At 35.5% G+C, this 18,582-nt stretch overlaps 1 long non-coding RNA gene across 1 annotated transcript; it reads right to left on the bottom strand.

The window, feature by feature from the left end:
• Window positions 1–5,936: 5,936 nt before the first annotated feature.
• LOC134717510 (uncharacterized) lies at window positions 5,937–9,329 on the bottom strand. Its single transcript, XR_010107357.1, has 3 exons — window positions 9,247–9,329; window positions 6,764–6,787; window positions 5,937–6,031 (listed from the first exon to the last, which is right to left on the bottom strand). It is a non-coding gene; the product is annotated as an uncharacterized LOC134717510 (long non-coding RNA).
• Between the last annotated feature and the right edge of the window lie 9,253 nt (window positions 9,330–18,582).

Here is an 18,582-nt window from a genome sequence, read left to right as displayed (position 1 = left end):
GTGAGTATAAGGGTTATATAGCAATGGTGTATGTTTGTGTTGAGTATAAGGGTGATATAGCAATGGTGTATGTTTGTGGTGAGTATAAGGGTAATATAGCAATGGTGTATGTTTGTGGTGAGTATAAGGGTGATATAGCAATGGTGTATGTGTGTGGTGAGTATAAGGGTAATATAGCAATGGTGTATGTTTGTTGTGAGTATAAGGGTGATATAGCAATGGTGTTTGTTTGTGGTGAGTATAAGGGTAATATAGCAATGGTGTATGTTTGTGGTGAGTATAAGGGTAATATATCAATGGTGTATGTTTGTGGTGAGTATAAGGGTAATATAACAATGGTGTATGTTTGTGGTGAGTATAAGGATAATATAGCAATGGTGTATGTTTGTGGTGAGTATAAGGGTAATATATCAATGGTGTATGTTTGTGGTGAGTATAAGGGAAATATAGCAATGGTGTATGTTTGTGGTGAGTATAAAGGTAATATAGCAATGGCGTATGTTTGTGTTGAGTATAAGGGTAATATATCAATGGTGTATGTTTGTGGTGAGTATAAGGGTGATATAACAATGGTGTATGTGTGTGGTGAGTATAAGGGTAATATAGCAATGGTGTATGTTTGTTGTGAGTATAAGGGTGATATAGCAATGGTGTATGTGTGTGGTGAGTATAAGGGTAATATAGCAATGGTGTATGTTTGTGGTGAGTATAAGATTAATATAGCAATGGTGTATGTTTGTGGTGGGTATAAGTGAGCCATGTTTGTATTTTTTTCAAGTTTGCATTGCCTATAAGTGTGATCTGTAACTTGTTTGTGATGAGTGTATTAATGTCATTGCTACGTCACATGTTGGTGTTGAGTATAAGAGTGACATTGCTATGTCACATGTTGGTGTTGAGTATAAGAGTGTTATTGCTACGTCACATGTTGGTGTTGAGTATAAGAGTGTCATTGCTATGTCACATTTTGGTGTTGAGTATAAGAGTGTCATTGCTAAGTGACATGTTGATGTTGAGGTAAAGAGTGGTACTGCTACGCCACATCCTGGTGTTGAGTATAAGAGTGTCATTGCTATGTCATATGTCGGTGTTGAGTATAAGAGTGTCATTGCTATGTCACATGTTGGTGTTGAGGTAGAGTGTCATTGCTATGTCACATGTTGGTGATGAGCATAAGAATGTCACTGCTGTGTCACATGTTGGTGTTGACTATAAGAGTGTTGTTGCTATGTCATATGTTGATGTTGACTATAAGAGTGTTGTTGCTAAATGACATGTTGGTGCCGACTATAAAAGTGTTGTTGCTATGTCATATGTTGGTGTTGACTATAAGAGTGTTGTTGCTATGTCATATGTTGGTGTTGACTATAAGAGTGTCATTGCTAAGTGACATGTTGGTGTTGAGTATAATAGTGTCGCTGCTACATCACATGTTGGTGTTGAGTATAAGAATGTCATTGCTACATCACATGTTGGTGTTGAGGTAAAGAGTGTCATTGCTATGTCACATGTTGGTGTTGAGGTAAAGAGTGTCATTGCTATGTCATATGTTGGTGTTGAGTATAAGAGTGTCATTGCTATGTCACATGTTGGTGTTAAGGTAAAGGGTGTCATTGATATGTCACAAGCTGGTGTTGAGGTAAAGAGTGTCATTGTTATGTCACATGTTGGTGTTGAGTATAAGAATGTCATTGCTATGTCACATGTTGGTGTTGAGGTAAAGAGTGTCATGGTTATGTCACATGTTGGTGTTGAGTATAAGAATGTCCTTGCTATGTCACATGCTGGTGTTGAGTATAAGAGTGTCATTGCTATGTCACATGCTGGTGTTGAGTATAAGAATGTCCTTGCTATGTCACATGTTGGTGTTGAGTATAAGAATGTCCTTGCTATGTCACATGTTGGTGTTGATAATAAGAGTGTCATTGCTAACTGACATGCTGGTGTTGAGTATAAGAATGTCCTTGCTATGCCACATGTTGGTGTTGAGGTAAAGAGTGTCATGGTTATGTCACATGTTGGTGTTGAGTATAAGAATGTCATTGCTATGTCACATGTTGGTGTTGAGGTAAAGAGTGTCATGGTTATGTCACATGTTGGTGTTGAGTATAAGAATGTCCTTGCTATGTCACATGTTGGTGTTGATAATAAGAATGTCATTGCTAACTGACATATTGGTGTTGAGTATAAGAATGTCATTGCTATGTCACATGTTGGTGTTGAGTATAAGAATGTCATTGATATGTCACATGTTGGTGTTGAGTATAAGAGTGTCATTGCTATGTCACATGTTGGTGTTGACTATAAGAGTGTCATTGCTATGTCACATGTTGGTGTTGACTATATGAGTGTCATTGCTATGTCACATGTTGGTGTTGAGTATAAGAGTGTCATTGCTATGTCACATGCTGGTGTTGACTATATGAGTGTCATTGCTATGTCACATGTTGGTGTTGAGTATAAGAGTGTCATTGCTAACTGACATATTGGTGTTGAGTATAAGAATGTCATTGCTATGTCACATGTTGGTGTTGAGTATAAGAATGTCATTGATATGCCACGTGTTGGTGTTGAGTATAAGAATGTCATTGATATGCCACGTGTTGGTGTTGAGCATAAGAGTGTCATTGCTATGTCACATATTGGTGTTGAGTATAAGAGTGTCATTGCTATGTCACATGTTGGTGTTGAGTATAAGAGTGTCATTGCTATGTCACATGTTGGTGTTGAGTATAAGAGTGTCATTGCTATGTCACATGTTGGTGTTGACTATATGAGTGTCATTGCTATGTCACATGTTGGTGTTGAGTATAAGAGTGTCATTGCTATGTCACATGTTGGTGTTGACTATAAGAGTGTCATTGCTATGTCACATGTTGGTGTTGAGTATAAGAGTGTCATTGCTAACTGACATGCTGGTGTTGAGTATAAGAGTGTCATAGCTATGTCACATGTTGGTGTTGAGTATAAGAATGTCATTGCTATGTCACATGTTGGTGTTGACTATAAGAGTGTCATTGGTATGTCACATGTTGGTGTTGAGTATAAGAGTGTCATTGCTATGTCACATGTTGGTGTTGACTATAAGAGTGTCATTGCTATGTCACATGTTGGTGTTGAGTATAAGAATGTCATTGTTATGTCACATGTTAGTGTTGACTATAAGAGTGTCATTGCTATGTCATATGTTGGTGTTGACTATAAGAGTATCATTGCTATGTCACATGTTGGTGTTGATCATTAGAGTGTCATTGCTATGCCACATGTTGGTGTTGACTATAAGAGTGTCATTGCTATGTCACATGTTGGTGTTGAGTATAAGAGTGTCATTGCTATGCCACATGTTGGTGTTGACTATAAGAGTGTCATTGCTATGTCACATGTTGGTGTTGAGTATAAGAGTGTCATTGCTAACTGACATGCTGGTGTTGAGTATAAGAATGTCCTTGCTATGTCACATGTTGGTGTTGATTATAAGAGTGTCTCTGCTACGTCATATGTTGGTGTTGAGTATAAGAGTGTCATTGCTATGCCACATGCTGGTGTTTGGGTAAAGAGTGTCATTGCTGTGTAATATGTTGGTGTTGAGGTAAAGAGTTTCATTGTTATGTCACATGTTGGTGTTGAGGTAAAGAGTGTCATTGTTATGTCACATGTTGGTGTTGACTATAAGAGTGTCATTGTTATGTCACATGTTGGTGCTGAGTATACTAGTGTCACTGCTATGTCACAGGTTGGTGTTGAGTATAAGAGTGTCATTGCTACGTCACATGTTGGTGTTGAGTATAATAGTGTCATTGCTATGTCACATGTTGGTGTTGAGGTAAAGAGTTTCATTGCTATGTCACATGTTGGTGTTGAGGTAAAGAGTTTCATTGCTATGTCACATGTTGGTGTTGACTATATGAGTGTCATTGCTACGTCATATGTTGGTGCTGAGTATAAGAATGTCATTGCTATGTCACATCTTGGTGTTGAGGTATAGTGTCATTGTTATGTCACATGTTGGTGTTGAGTATATGAGTGTCACTGCTATGATACATGTTGGTGTTGAGGTAAAGAGTGGTACTGCTATGCCACATGCTGGTGTTGAATATATAAGAGTGTCATAGCTATGTCACATGTTGGTGTTGAGTATAAGAGTGTCACTGCTACGTCACATGTTGGTGTTGAGTATAAGAGTGTCATTGCTATGTCATATGTTGGTGTTGAGCATATGAGTGCCATTGCTATGTCACATGTTGGTGTTGACTATAAGAGTGTCTTGCTTAGTGACATGTTGGTGTTGACTATAAGAGTATCATTGCTATGTCACATGTTGGTGTTGACTATAAGAGTGACATTGCTAAGTGACATGTTGGTGTTGACTATAAGAGTGTCATTGCTGTCACATGTTGGTGTTGATCATATGAGTGTCATTGCTATGTCACATGTTTGTGTTGACTATAAGAGTGTCATTACTATGTCACATGTTGGTGTTGAGGTAAAGAGTGTCATTGATATGTCACAAGTTGGTGTTGAGGTAAAGAGTGTCATTGCTATGTCACATGTTGGTGTTGACTATAAGAGTGTAATTGTTTTGTCACATGTTGGTGTTGAGGTAGAGTGTCATTGCTATGTCCCATGTTGGTGTTGAGTATAAGAGTGTCATTGCTAAGTGACATGTTGGTGTTGACTATAGGAGTGTCATTGCTATGTCACATGTTGGTGTCAAGCATATGAGTGTCATTGCTATGTCACATGTTGGTGTTGATCATATGAGTGTCATTGCTATGTCACATGTTGGTGTTGACTATAAGAGTGTCATTGCTATGTAACATGTTTATGTTGAGGTAAAGAGTTTCATCTGATCATTGCTATGTCAAATGTTGGTGTTGACTATCAGAGTGTCATTTCTATGTCACATGTTGGTTATGAGGTAAAGAGTGTCATTGCTATGTTACATGTTGGTGTTGAGGTAAAGAGTGTAATTGTTAAGTCACATGTTGTATGATCAGGTGTCACATGTCATGTTCAGTACAGTAGTAAATGCATGTTGTATGATCAGGTGTCACATGTCATGTTCAGTACAGGAGTGGTAAATGAATGTTGTATGATGTGGTGTTACATGTCATGTTCAGTACAGGAGTGGTAAATGCAGTTTTTATGATCAGGTGTCACATGTCATGTTTAGTACAAGAGTGGTAAATGAATGTTGTATAATCAGGTGTTACATGTCATGTTCAGTACTGGAGTGGTAAATGAATGTTGTATGATGTGGTGTCACATGTCATGTTCAGTTCTGGAGTGTTAAATGCATGTTGTATAATCAGGTGTCACATGTCATGTTTAGTACTGTCCCCACATTGTCATTGGAGAAATAAAATATGTGTAAGAAAAAAATAATTGTATAAGAAAAAAATAATTGTATAAGAAAACAAAATTGAATCATAATTTCCTGTCAATATGCACATCTACATAGTATGTTCTTATTATCTACAAAGTTTCATGAAATTATGTTGTGTGGTTTTAGAGGAGTTGCGATGACAAACTGTTGCAGAAGTACATTGAAACAAATAAGTTCAAAGGGGCGTAACTCCTAGAAAAAAAATTGAATCATAATTTCCTGTCGATATGCACATCAACATAGTATGTCCTTATTATCTGAAAAGGTTTCCTGAAATTCTGTTGTGTGGTTTGAGAGGAGTTGCGATGACAAACTGTTGCAGTAGTACATTAAAGTAAATAAGTTCAAAGGGGCGTAACTCCTAGAAAAAAAAAATTACTGACGGACGGACGGGTCAAAAACATTATACCCTCCACAACCCGTTGCATGGGGTATATATAAATAGAATGTACACTGAATCACTGAACACTTACAAGGGCAGTGTTTAACTGATCCACATTATGTGTACTATATATTAAATATCTGTAAATGTGTTAAACATTTTACTTTACTTACATAATCATCTCTACATTCCAAGTTAGCTCCGTTCTTTACACATAATTCTACCTCTTTTATATTCCCCTGCTTTGCAGCTGTAAGAAGTTTCTGTAAGCAAAACAAAGCTTTAACATTTTCCTCTAGAACATACAAATGTATTATAAATGTAATAATTGAATTTAACAAGCTACATTTTTACAGTTTCAACAGTTTATACCAAATACAGTGATTACCAAGAAAGGGTGAAATTGTTGTCTATAATTTCAGTTTTTTTTTTTAGAAAAGTCTGTAGACAATTGTATTATGCATCAGTTTTGAGATCAGCCTAAGTTTTTGTTGAGGTTTGTGTTGCTCGGTCTTCATGGTCTTTAGTTTTTTATGTAATGTTTTGAATATAAAAAGAAGACGTGGTATGATTGCCAATGACAAAAATGAATGAGACAATTCTACAAAATAAACAAAATGACACAGAAAATAACAACTATAGGTCACTGTACAGCCTTCAACAATGAGCAAAGCCCATATGGCATAGTCAGCTATAAATGGCCCTGAAATGACTAATGTAGACTGTTGAATTTTGATTGTTTTTCATTTTTTTCCATGGCGTTGTCAGATTCTCTTCGACTTAAAGAGTTGTGAATGTCCTACAATATCTTACGTTTCTTTTTTTTTTGTCTCCTGGAATTTTGTATATTGAAATTCTGTTCACTGTAGTCATTTTGATTTCTCCTGTTCTCCCCCTGAGAATACTGCATGCCTGTATCTTATGTACAGTTTATAGACAACATAGGTCACATGACATAGGTCACATGACACTGAATTTTAAGAAGAAAAACTTACCCCATCCCAACTTGCCATTATATCCTGTAAAAGAAAATGAAATCATTGTATATTTATAAAAATAAGGAGATATGATTACCAATGAGACAACTATCCACTTAAGTTCAAATGAAGTGGATGTAAGCAATTATAGGCAACGGTACGGCCTTCAACAATAAGAACCAGAGGCTGTCAAGTGACAGCAAACTGGATTTTCCTGCATAGGTCGAACCCTGAACAGTTGAACAAGTATGGACACAACATTTAAGCTTAAAACAGCTCTGAATTGGGATTCTGATTGAATATTTATAATAGATTATTTTCTAATTAAGAGGGAATGCCACGAACCATCAAGCTTCCTCCCTAAAATTTATTGAAAGTACATTTTTAATTAATAATGAAAATGATATTTGCAAATCTGAAACACAAACAGGATCATGTAAAAAAATAAACATTAACACACACAGCAAAAATGAATTACCACATAACAACTGTGACATCTACCTTCATAACACACATGACTTTAAAAAAAAGTCAAAAAGAAATGTTGATGTTATCATTACTCAGGTCAGTAACACTACCTTATATGGAAATGCATGAATTAGCATAATTATGTTCTCGCACGTGTAATTGTTTATTTACGTGTGACGCAATTTATTGTTACCTGGGTTTTTGACCAATCCACTAAATAAACAACAATGCATTATGGACTACTACGTGTTTACAATCAACCAAGAACATGTGCTACTTACTTAAATACCACACATTTTGTCGTGCAATGCGGGATTAACAATTTCGCTTAGTTTTTCATTTTTTGTATCCACATTTATAGTTCGTGATATAAAGTATTCGTTCCATGCTCAGATTAATGAAGAGTTCTTTCTATGCGAAGAAAAAGTGTTTAATTTACCAGATATACAGCTATTCGCGTGTTTGATGATGACATGCAGAATTCATGTATTTGTCCACCAGACAGCAACGAAACAACAGTGAAAAACAAAATTACACATCAGACAAACATACAAGTGTAAAGTTAGCCATCGATTACAGCCGATGCTAATAATCATGCGTGCAGAAACTTTCGTATAGATAGTTAAAGAGAAATGTGTGATCCATGAATTTTGTGTTCATACAAAAGACGAAGACTAAGAGTTTGTCAAGTATCTGATGGGGTCACTAAACTTTTTGAGTTTAAAAATATATATTGCACCTACTTTTATGTTTAAAAAGTAATTTAAATCGAGGACAAAATGTGTTTATATATTTGTCTTTAAGAGACAATAGCGTATAATCATCAATCGTGGCCATTAATAGCCGACTATACGGTATGGGGTTTTCTCATTGTTGAAGGCGTTACAGTTGCCTATCATTACTTATATCCACTTTATTTGTGCTTAAGTGGATAGTTGTCCCATTTGGCAATCATACCCCATCTCCTTATTTTTGTATATAAACATCCCTCAGAAGTTCGGGTTTCCATTATAAAGTATTTACATACATGACAGTGTTTACAAAAAAGTATTGATTTTTGACATATTTCAGTATTTGGCACTTTCAAACTGTTCCCTTTGCTCTGACGGTAGTGGAAAACAACTGTTGTTTCATATTTTTCCTCTTTGCTAAGATTTTTTTTCAAATGGAGATATTAGATTTTTTAAATTTTTAACAGACTCGTACTCGAACATTTGTCAATCTTAATAAAATCATTGATGATGTTATCCATGTTTATGTTCGACAACGTGGGAAATTTGATATGTTTTGTGAAAATTGCACCTTTACACCTAAACCTACTATATTTCTATTATGCATTGGATATACAAATTTCTATTTTTGTATATAAAATAAGGCCGATTTTTTTTATGTTATTTTACACAAATAATTTTTGGTCACTTTATAGCTTACTAATCGGATATATTGCACAGGACAGCAGCCGAACGATAAAAATACCTATGACGGACTCTGCTGTTGCTGTTCTATAGTCGGGTTGTTGTCTCTTTGACACATTCCCAATTTCCATTCTCAATTTTATGCATCGAGTGATGAAACTATACAAAATATGTTAAGCTATTTACCGTCTGAGCTTTAATAACACTTATTTTTAGCATACTGAATATTAGGATGTTCAGATCCTGATAAAAAATTTACACATCCAGACTCCAGTACATATAGAAGTGTTTCTGTGCCAGTTTTTGTGTTTTTCGAGGCAGAAATGTTTTTGGAATGACATTATATATGTTTTAAAGAGATTACAAAATTTTCATACTTGTCAGTAATCATTTCATACGAAATTTCACGGTTTCATGTCGTGAAATTATTGCACAGGTACAATGCATAACAATGGAAAAAAACCTGTTTAACTACTTTTACAAGGCGAGAAAGAAAGTCGAACAGTGAAGCTCGTAAGCAATACTTTTTTCAATCTGAGCATGCAAACTGAAGATTATGTGATTTTAAAGAAACGTGTTAAAGTAAAGTCCCTTACTTATTACAATACAATTAAATACCCAAAGTGAAATCTGGTGGTACGAGTTCTACAACCGTCAATATGGGATTACATGTGGGTCTTCGTCAAACTGTTATTGCAACTTCAGCATGTTACTGTTAAGTCTTTCTGCAAGGCCTTAATGCCACTTTATATTCATACCCCTTCTGCCACCAGTCAATCAGAATCTGAAAAAAAGTTTTAAAACATGTAAACAGATTAAACAGAATAGAGAATGGAAACAAGGAATGTGTCAAAGAGGCAACAACCCAACCAGAGAGCAGAGACAGCCAAAGGCCAACAATGGGTCATCAACACAGCGAGAAAATTCCGCACCCAGAGGCACACTTGATCTGGCCCCTAAAGGCTAAACAATAATGATTACTAGTTCAGCAAAGTAAAGGCAAATATGTTTGTTATTTGTAAAATAAATCATAACTATTTTAATTTTTAGTGGCCTCTAGGGAACTCTTGAAACTGTGCGCAGAAACTAAATGCATAGCCATGATAACTAATTTTTGAATCAAATTAATACATTTTTCATTAACCATGGTAAATCAATGAGACGAGGCTTTTAAGGGATAAACTTAGCTATTATAACAAGGCTTAGTTATTTAAGGCATGTAACTTACTATATATGAGAAACTTGGGAATTACTGGGAAGCTTGCGCAGATCCTCATTACATGCTCTGATCATTATTTCTTACAATAAATTAAAATACATTGTAATTAAGCATGTACATGTATATGTCTGAGCAAATGCTTTGGAGTGATGAAGAGAAGCTGTAATAACACCCTTTAGTTATTACAGACATACATGTACTTTTTCTGTAATAACATAGGTGTACTATCTGACTATGCATGATTGGAAAACTATGAACTGTTATATCTTTCTATAGTTGAGTATACCGGTACATAAAGACAATAGTATTAATATCAATAGAACTTGTATACATTTTAACAAAACTAATGATGTATTGTTCCTTTGAAACATGTAACATACATATGTTATCACAGTTCTTTGATTTTTTAGTCCACAATAACAAATGTATGTTATTTTTCTGTAACAACTCTATAGAGTTTATATATCCTTGACTGACTGAACCATGAAAATGAGGTCAACGTCGGGTGACAGCTGCCAGTTGGACATGTACATCTTATAATGATTCCATATACAAATAAATTGGGAATGTTCCCATGGGACACAGAAGGTTTCATATCATTTGGTTGAGGCAAATTTAAGTTAGAGAACGGATACCAACTTTGGGACGCATGGACATATGTAGGGACAGACGCACGCACAGACTGACAAGGACATAAATATAGTAGACCTATTGCTTACAGTATTTAAGATGTGATAGATAGTTTATTCTCATAAAACCATGAAGTACATAGGTTACAGAGAAGTTAAAAACATGCATATGGACTTGACCCATACAAATTTAACCTTGCATGTTCACTGATCCATGAATAGAAAACTGTCTGACGGGCACTAGAACCCTGCAAGGTATGCACGTACCAAATATAGTTATCCAATTACTCATAATAAGAGAGAAATTAAGCATACTAATAATCTGAATTTTTTTTTCAAGTAGTCACTGAACCATGAAAATGAGGTCAAGGACAATGGACATATGACAGACAGAAACTTCATAACATAAGGCATCTATATCCAAAGTACGAAGTATGCAGGATCCAGGTCTTCTACCTTCTGAAATATTGGGCTTTTAAGAAGTCTGTTTACGATGAATCTGAATGTCTAAGAGACATATCTAAGTCAATTTTATTGTTAGCTATACAAGTAAATAAAATTCACTTGTATAAGTATTCTACAAATTTACTTATATAAGTATATTTTTTTTTACTTCTTCAAGTAAATAAAAAAGTACTTGTACAAGTAGTACCCCTGACTGTACGTTATACAGGGAATTATTTGTACAGATTCTCATCGATCTATTTTCAACAAATTCGTTCATCGTATGATTTGCTCTATACAATACAGAGTTTATTGAGTTCATACAATACAGACATGACAAAGTTTATACAATACAGACATGACAGAGTTTATACAATACAGACATGACAGAGTTTATACATTACAGACATCACAGAGTTTATACAATACAGACATGACAGAGTTTATACAATACAGACATGACAGAGTTTATACAATACAGACATGACAGAGTTTATACAATACAGACATGACAGAGTTTATACAATACAGACATGACAGAGTTTATACATTACAGACATGACAGAGTTTATACAATACAGACATGACAGAGTTTATACAATACAGACATAACAGAGTTTATACAATACAGACATGACAGAGTTTATACAATACAGACATGACAGAGTTTATACAATACAGACATGACAGAGTTTATACAATACAGACATGACAGAGTTTATACAATACAGACATGACAGAGTTTATACAATACAGACATGACAGAGTGTATTATGTGTATTGGATATTGTCAAAATGGCCAAATCCAACCCGCCACTGTAAGGATTAGGTGGGCAACCCTGCCTTAACCAATGAATGGTAGACAAACAAAGAGAGAGTCCAGGAGAAGGGAAATCATTTGACAAAGACACATGCAGGACAATAATGTCACACCATGTCTTAGATGATTTTTTATTAGTTGTTATAGGCTTTGAGCTAGCTGTCAATACCTGAGAATACTCTCAGATCTGTACAATGTGTTTTTGTTGTTGTGAGGGATGTGTAAATACGCTGTCAAGTCCGGTATATATATATATATGTAGGACTCTAAAGTGTGATGGGGAGGCTAAAGTACGATGGTCAGGCTAAAGTGCGATGGTCAACGCTAAAGTGCGATTCCTTCATTCGCTAAAGTCCGATGGTATGCTTAAGTATAGTCGTAAGAAACGTAGATGGATTATGACGTTAACAGTCGTTTATAAAAATCAAAAATGTACATGCTGGAAGTTATATTTCATTAACAACTGTCATATCCATGACTAAATTAATTCAAACCTAACCGTGCTTTGTTGTCTCAATCAAATGTGTTGGTTTTTTTACGGGTGCTCAGTCCCCGTTAAAATTTTGTGAATTTTATGGAAAAGTAACGTTTGTAAAATAAATACATGTTTTCAAATTCATGCATAAATTACAAATTGTCAGCTACATCACTAGTTTGTACATGTTGTACATTGTAGGAAAATATAACAAATACATGTGCTCGCTACGAAAAAGGAGAAAACTTAGACATCTCTTTTCTCTCGCATTTTATTAAAAGCTTATACAAATAAATCTTAAAACATTCTGACTATGAACGAATTTTGTATGTGTAATTTACAATGGCGCCTGCAAGGGAGGTGTTCAAATAATTGATAGACTGTGTGAATGGTACGCTACATGAATGATCCAAATATTTGATACGACCGAATAGTTAAAAAAAAAAATTCTATGAAATACAGTATTTTGTTACCTAAATTATCTTTATAGCAATAAAAACGTGGTCGGTCTTAAAAATTAAGTAACAATCACTTAAGCCACAGATATTTATAAAGCCTATTACATATTTATAGCTTAGCATTCTAGCTTTTGCAAAAAGACAATTTTTTAACATCCATGTACTTTCACGGTTTTAGCTCATAAATCCAACACTTTTGGTCCATCGCACTTTAGCGTGATATACCATCGTACTTTAGCAAACAAACAGCCATTGCACTTAAGCGTGATACACCAACGTACTTTAGCGAAGACCATCGCACTTTAGCGTGACCATCGCACATTAGAGTACCATCGCACTTTAGAGTCCTACATATATATATATATATATAAGTGTTAAAAGTTTGTGTGCTTTGTATCAATCTGATGAGTTAAGCCCTTTTCAACTAATTTCTAACCCCGCTCGCCACATTTGTAATGTGCCTGTCCCAAGTCAGTAGCTGGTAGTTTAGAAGTTGTCGTTGGTTCATGTCTGTCATATTTGTTTTTCGTAAGTAGTTTTGTTGTAATTCATCAGTCCTGCCTCTCCCCCAACCATTATAAAAGAGGCATGTTTTTCTAGATTTTAAAATAAGCACGGGATATAAAATCGGTACTCCTACACATATATTAAGTGTCATCTCTCAGACTTTGTCTGATCGATCGTTATTGGAAGTGCTGTGTACTGGCTCTGTATTTCGTAGATTCACATTCCCTAACATGATATTCATAAAATCGCACGGGTTGGCATGGTTTGTGTCTTGGTAGAATCTGGAATTGCTCATCTTTTTGGAGCACATATTTCGTCCTATTTGTCATCTTATTTTTAAGGACCTGGGTTTGTACTTGTCTCTTTGTTTTTCTCATTGTGACTGACGCTACATTAGTCGCTAATTTCCGCGACAAAATTAATTGAAATAAAACTCAGATGAGTGATACAAGGGGTAGAAGGTGTTGCGACCAAAGAGGGCGGGTAGTGTTATCCAACTCTGATATATTTATTTATGTAGTAAATAGTGATGAAACCTCACTCCCCTGATACGTAAAAGGGAGAAACCAAAGATCAAGTGAAAAAAAACAAAAAAAAACCAACAACAACCTAGAACAGGACAGAATGACACTGGACACACAAACTCCGAAATATAAAGACAGATAAAATACCAAGACCTGTAAAACGAAAGAGGGACGAGGGTTAGGACTGAACAGTTGCAATTTGCACAAGTACCAACCCCAATATACTGAGACAAATATCCCGCCTGAGAAGAATAATCGGAATCAAAACAGACAACCACAAATATTATAGAGAACGGAGTTGGTCTTTTTAGAGAAAATTTACCCATACACTTAAGACAGATGCATTGTCGGAATAAAGAGCTGTCAGAATAATGGGCTGTCAGAATAGTGGGCTGTCAGAGTAATGGGCTGTCGGAATAATGGTTGTCGGACTAACGGGATGTCACACATACAAACAACATGAACAAGTCATCACTACTTTTGACAACAAATTTTGATATCATGCTTAATACAATTAGGATTTTCCCCCGATTCCCTGCTATTTTTTTTAGAAATTTCATGTGTCCCGCTCGACTTTTGTTTCCCGTTTTCATGCAAAATAATTTTACTTTCTCGTGTTTACCAAAAATCGGCCAATCCTGCATCACGCTAACTTAGTAAGACCCCAATGAGACCCACTGTGATGACTGAAAGGCGTTATTCATACCTGCCAACTTTTGAAAATGCCCATGGGGTTTTAGCGCGCGACAACAATTTCAAAGGGTTACAATTCTTTGCGACGGCTATTTTGCACTGCTGTTTTGTGGTCTAGAAAAAGTGTCATATTTGAAAGATGAGCTTACATGCCTTTTTCTTAAGTTTATTTGCATAATTCTAGTTATTATATCAGCAGAAAATAAATATGAACATGTACATGTAGCTGTAAGACCAGGAATTATTTTCATGTGTAAGGGCACTAAATAGTTGTTGATTTTTCCAATTTAAAATTATACACAAAGAAGGACCTTTATCAGGTTGGAAACAACACCAAGGGATACCCCCTCAATGTTAGGACATTAAAAACCACTTTTTAAGTACAAATGAGCACACATTCATATTATTTGAAGAAACTTTTCCTAAAGAACTATACATCTTATGATCTATCTGGTATTATATGGTCAACACATGTCCAAGAACTTTGATATGTTATTGGCCTTATATCTTCTTTATTATTCAAAATAATTTGACCCTTCATTTAGAAAAGTTGTTCTTAATATAATGTCAGAATTTCCCATTTTTTAAGTTAATAAATTTACATTTTTCTATTTTATTTTTTTACAAGAGTAAAATGACCCCTTGACTAAGGGTAGTCCCCTCATTTAAGGGATTTCTCATGTTGATATTTAGGGGGGGGGGTCCATGTGAAAAATAATGAATAGTACATTAAACCTTAAATGATTTGGTAGTTTAATTGAATACATAAATAAAATTTTGTTACAGCAAGTGTAATGTCAATAAATTAGTGAATAAACTACTTTTTATTATCTTCATGGTAATACTGCATCATTGAAGTTTGTCAATCAGCCATGCTTTTATTCTTATTCTGTGTAAGAACCTCCTTGCAGTTGAAAAATCATTGGCCATGTTCATGATTTTACAATTTGACCAACAAACAGAAATACAACACAAGTTCAATATCTAGCATGTTAAAGTAATCTTGAGAGAAAACGTTTTTGATTGGCTGATTAATTTGATCATGAGAAACATACAATTTGATTGGCTGAACACGATTGTCCTCCATTTGACACAGTTCAAAATCGGGAACAACAATATTTTTCGTGTAGATTTTCTCCAAATCTTGTTTTAGAGGGTTTTTCAGGAACACGATCGTGCAATCGTGACAAAGGGTCAAAATCGTGTAGTACACGCCTAAATCGTGAAAGTTGGCAGGTATGCGTTATTACATACATACATTGTTTCTTTGTAAAATAAAGGGTTATTTCAACACAATTCACGACAGGAGGAGATAACTCTATAAGAATTACCCCAATAGGCCTGTTATTTTCTGAAATAACTTGTTTAAGTTACATGTATACTTTTGGTGGTATATATAATAATGTAACAACTTTAATTAATATTGTCTCATACCTGTGGATGAGGAACCTAACTTGATGTTAATAATCAGTTATTAACTTTTTTTTAATTTTCAAATACAAAGATTATATATTGTATGCTCAATTTTGATTCTATACGCATTATAAATGAAGGTTCAGGCAAGCTTTTTAAAAAAGAAAACTTTTAAAAACAAAACAAAAAATGTGACAAACATCAGCGCCGCCTGGTGTCTAAAAACTCTTACACTTTTCAAATGCACTTTTTAACTTATAAATTTGTTTCCATAAACAATTTTACCTTGAAGAAAATAAAATCACTTAGTTAAATGATTAATTAAACATTTCTTCTGTACTTGTTCAGAACATTTCGTCTTAATGCGAAGAAGAAGAGATATGGAAACCCGATCGTCCTGTTGCTGACCCGTTTCAAAAATGTAAAGAATATTTTTAAAATGAGCTAAAATAGTATGTCATTTCTTCACATCAGTCAAATATAACAGAAATATTTAAAACTTACCCTTAAAAGCCCTCGAAATTACGTCTTCTTGGTGAAAAAGAATTGTTTGCAGTTTGTCGATAGCAGCAACGCGGAAGTTTTGTCAAAACGAGACACTGGAGATCGGGATTGGGACAAGTCGGACCAAGAAAACTCGGACCACTTTTAAAGAAACTCGGATTAGATTGAAAGACAAATCGGACCAGGTTGAAACAATGATTGGACCCATTTAAAATGTTATTATGGTGGAGGAAGCCGAAGAATTCGAGTCAAATAGGCACCTGGTTCAATCGGCACCTGGTCAAATCGGCACCTGGTATAGTCAATTCGGCACCCGATGTAGTCATTTCGGCACCCATGTTGAATATGTTTTTTCAGTATTTTAAATGCCGATTTGACTTTTTCTATATGTGCCGATTTGACTTGTACCCGAAGCCGAAGTACTCGGAGAAAACCACCGGGCCACTCGGTGGAAACAGACAAACCAGAGAGATATCAAAAGATTGATCTCCAGGTCAAAGTAGGGGACAACTTTGACAAACCGAGGCCCCCAAAGTACCCATTCTAGTTTAAACTCCGGTCTGGGTACCAGAGATGTGTGTGAGAGGGTGAAAATTACCCTTCTGATGTACTGATATTTTTAGCACCCGAGCAGGCGCGTATCTCCCTATACGCTAACACGCAGTTGGGTGCACATCGATTCGGCATGTAAAAAAAATTATAAATTAAATATTTAAAAGAAACACATATGTTGTCACTTTTTTAATTGATGAAATGTCATTGAATAACGGCATTTGGTTTCAAAATAGAAGTTTTATTGGAGATCATGACAAAATCGGACAGTAACTTGTATCTTTCACAAGATTTGAATTTGTCAAGTTATACTCAGTCTAAGACATGTAGTTTCGGAGCATATTTTACAGAGTACGGTTTTTCTGTTTAAAATGAGATGTACCAATCGACATTAGATTTATCAGAACCCTTCGATATCGTTGAAATCATGTCACGGCAATGTCTTCGACGGACTACCAGAGCCAATCATCCTGCAATCACGCCAAAAAAGTATTGGAAACTCAAAGTCTCATTATATTTTGCGTTTATAGACCATATGATAATGGAAGTGGAGAGTGGAGTGGCGTCTGGTATTATCAGAAAATCGCTTTTTTGTGCCGTATCTGCTTCCTCGTGTTGTAGGAAATATAACAAACGAACAAATATCAACATTGTCTGAGACATACGAAACTGACCTGGTATGTAATTTTGACGAATTCAATTGGGATGTCGCTCGATGGCGAACACGTACACTGGTTTACAACATCTCGCGAGTGCTACCGTGGAGATGCATCAGTGTACTACGTCTGTTGAAATCAAATGTACGATCAACAATGAACAATGACAGGTTATCATCGCTAGCATTACTGCATATTCATCGGGATTTCAGTGTGAATATTGACAAATAAATAGAGAAGCTCGTTTCTGCCTAGACCCGAAGAGCAGATTTTGGACAATTTTGAGTAAATTCTGTATCAGAAAAATGTGTAGTTTATGTTTTCAATTAACCATGATTTACACTATTCAGAAGATTTATGAATAGTTTTACATTCATAAATTGTTAATAAGTCTTATCTACGTGTAGCTCCTCTTTCAACTGTCCTATGACCAAAAACCGAAAAAAAACATTTTCCTGCTTAAAGGGTCCCAAAAATTGTTCGCCTCGCTCCGCTCGGAGGTAGTTGCTTGCACATCGTTTCTTTCTAGCTACGCCCCTGCCGAGTGAGAATCGAACTCGGTACCTTTAGCACTGTAGCCATCGGTCATAACCATATCAAAGTGGGGGGGGGGGGCCTTTTTAGGAACGTCGGGAACGGGTGTTTTTAAGCTCGGGATTTCGGGATTGACCCTTCCGGGATCTGGGAATTCTTTTTTCGAATTTCGGGATGTCGGGATTTGAATTTATTTAAATCGGGACCTCGGGATTTCATGTTTTTAAGCACGGGATTTCGGGATCAGGACCCCCCCCCTCATAACACCACGAACTCACATAAAAATATATAAATGTTAAGTAAAAAAACGTCAAACATTTTTTTTTTTAAACTATTTGACAAAATTTCAATTGTTTGATGTATGCTCATTGCTCATTGGCACTCATACCACAGTTTCTTAATACTTTGTCACCTCAGTGAGGGTCTGGAATGGGGGGAGGAGGATGTCGTAGAACATTGAACGTGATTCAACTCAGTGACACATGTAAATTCAGAAAGTTACTTAGCAATATTTTTTGTAGAATAG

The sequence above is a fragment of the Mytilus trossulus genome, chromosome 5 (genome assembly GCF_036588685.1).
Source record: "Mytilus trossulus isolate FHL-02 chromosome 5, PNRI_Mtr1.1.1.hap1, whole genome shotgun sequence".
NCBI classification, from domain to species: Eukaryota; Metazoa; Mollusca; class Bivalvia; order Mytilida; family Mytilidae; genus Mytilus; species Mytilus trossulus.
Note: the sequence above shows the minus strand (reverse complement) of the source record. Positions and strands in the feature narration are given on the sequence as shown.